The sequence below is a fragment of the Austrofundulus limnaeus genome, unplaced genomic scaffold, assembly GCF_001266775.1.
Source record: "Austrofundulus limnaeus strain Quisiro unplaced genomic scaffold, Austrofundulus_limnaeus-1.0 Scaffold41, whole genome shotgun sequence".
In the NCBI taxonomy this organism is placed as follows: domain Eukaryota; kingdom Metazoa; phylum Chordata; class Actinopteri; order Cyprinodontiformes; family Rivulidae; genus Austrofundulus; species Austrofundulus limnaeus.
Genome location: NW_013952443.1, coordinates 2,603,592 through 2,606,139, shown reverse-complemented (window position 1 = coordinate 2,606,139; position 2,548 = coordinate 2,603,592). Strand labels below are relative to the sequence as shown.

At 39.7% G+C, this 2,548-nt stretch overlaps 1 protein-coding gene across 1 annotated transcript in view; it reads right to left on the bottom strand.

The window, feature by feature from the left end:
- The window catches only part of pde4ba (phosphodiesterase 4B, cAMP-specific a), a 177,470-nt gene extending 175,811 nt beyond the window's left edge, over positions 1-1,659 (bottom strand). Inside the window, exon 1 of the mRNA XM_014007383.1 lies at positions 1,224-1,659. The gene's annotated coding sequence lies outside the window, so the exon portion shown is untranslated. The remainder of the gene's footprint in view (positions 1-1,223) is intronic.
- Between the last annotated feature and the right edge of the window lie 889 nt (positions 1,660-2,548).

Genomic DNA, 2,548 nt, shown 5'->3' with positions numbered 1-2,548 from the left:
GAGTCCCTGGACACCGTTATGTCCTGGTCACATGGCCAATTTAGTCGGAAAGATTTGCTCTTCATACAAATCTGTTCCAAATTGTGTCAAAATTACAGACTTCGGTCTATACATCAAATTTTAAATTGTGTTGATAGATAAATAAATGACAGAACCTTTTTTTAAATGTTCAACATATTTGAAGCGGAGAGGAGCAGCGAGCGGACTCTGCCTGGTGGCATTAATCGTATTAATCGTCAAGTCCCAAAAAGTAGTCGATTAATGTTTTTCTGACGATTAATTGCAAACGATACGATTATGCCCAACCCTAATCCACAGTAGTGTCTGACTTTCTGAAGTTCAACTTTAGCTGTGATGCTGAAAATGAAGCAGCTGAGGTCAGAGAGTGACAGAAGTATTAACTATAGTGTAAATTAAAGGTCCTCACTGTGAACTCATAAAGACCAGGCAAAAACCTCATTCAAAAACATTGTTCTCATATCCATGGCAATGTGTCCGTAAATTACGGTAGATATTTCTAAATAAAATTTTTGGACGCCACCTACCACGTTTATTTAACAACAAAAAAAACAGCAAAAGTGATTGAAATAAAATGTTAAAATCACTGGTCTGGCAGAAATTTTACAAAAGCCACATGTATTTGAATGCTGAGTGTTTTTGGTGCTCTACCAAAAATTTACTTCTGCAGCTGGAGTGTTTTGTTTGCATTGAGTGTGGACCCACATTTCAGAACATGCTCAATATTTCTGGAGATATTGGAGCAAACTACTTCAAATTGCACCATCTGGTATAACCTTTCTAATTTCATATTTACAATGAATACCTTTAAAACAAAAGGAGGAAGGACAAGTGTTATGGCAGCTCCAATCTAATAATGGCTTGTGTGCACTTTTGGGGGTTAAGGAGCAGTTTTCTGCACCATGTCTGTGGGTGATTTCTAACAAAATAGCAAATATTAAACTCCAAGCTATGGGATATTAATTAACACTAAATGGTTCAATTTGCTTAAAAGTCTGAATAAAACGGCACAAAGCCCGGAGAGCAGAGTTAGAGACAGGACTGAGGCAGGCTGTCGGCTCTAATGAGCGACAGTGGAAACACCTGTGATTAACATGGGAGCAAATAAAAGCCATAAAGCCACAGAACCCGGGCGTTTCTTTCTTCATCCCTGTTCGCACTGAAAGAAAAGAGCAAATGAAACGAAGCGGGTTTGAAATAAATACCTCRTGCGTTTCTCCGCAGCTCATCCACACGTGGGGACAAAGGGAATCCTCTCCCGCCTGGTTTTCGGATGAGAGAGCAGCTGTTACCGCATCCAAACATTTATTTCAGCCCGTCTGTCAGCTGAGGAGGGGGGGAGGGGTCTACTCTACTGTGGACCCCCTGTTCAGAGCAGGACAGTTCACTCTCTCCTTCTCCCCTCTGCGCGTTGTCATTTTTTAAAATCTTTTTAGTCCCGGTACTAATTTACATATTTGAAAATGTCCTACTTGTCCAGTTTCTTGTCTCCGGAAAACTGCAGAGGAAAGTCATCGTGGGTTTGTTGTCCCGGCTGCGTGCCATGTTCCCGGACCGAAGTGCTTCAAGACGAGGCGGGAGTCGGCTGCTTTCACCAGTCAAAACCCGTCTGAAACTGGGAGCTCTCTCTCTCTCTCTCTCTCTCTCTCTCTCTCTCTCTCTCTCTCTCTCTCTCTCTCTCTCTCTCTCTCTCTCTCTGTTAAACATTCTTTAAAAATCATAATTAATTGATCTTTGCGAGGATGTACTTACATATTACACTTTTATCATTATATTAGTTTTAAAAATGGTCACCAGACAATATTATCGCTTATCGCAATCATTTCTGAGACAATTAATCGCCCAGCAAAATTTGTTGTCGTGACAGGCCTACCAGCCATCTCCACTCCCAAAACACAAAGATAAAGGTGGGAAATCAATATCGGATGTTAATATTGGCCCAGTTTTAAATATCGGACCGATACGATATTCTAAAAAATGACAAATATCGGGCGATACAGATATTACTGCCAATATATTGTGCATCCTTACTTATAAATAAGGAAATAAAATGTAAAATAATTCTTAAAATGTCAGTGATTGTAGATGATGTTATGGAAATAGTTACGACTGAAATATTAAATAAGAATTCTAAAAATATACTGATAAGTTGTGCATATTGATCACCAGATTCATCAAATAGAGGTATTCACTGATTAAATCGTGGAGCTCTTTGAAACGACTTCTAACAAAACCTTTTTTTAATGTGGAGATATTATTATTGACYTGGAAAATTAAGCAGATACAAATCAGTGTTTCCACTACCATTATACAAGGTGCCCCCCCCACCACCTTTATACAAGGTCCCCCCACCCACCCACCGCCAATGAGATGGGCCGCCCCTTCAAGAATTTCACGGGATGTAGTCATTTTTATTTAAATAAGACCAGATCTATGGGCTCAATCTTTAGTCTTATATATTTTGCACTCATAAATCAGAGAGAGAGAGAGAGAGAGAGAGAGAGAGAGAGAGAGAGAGAGAGAGAGAGAG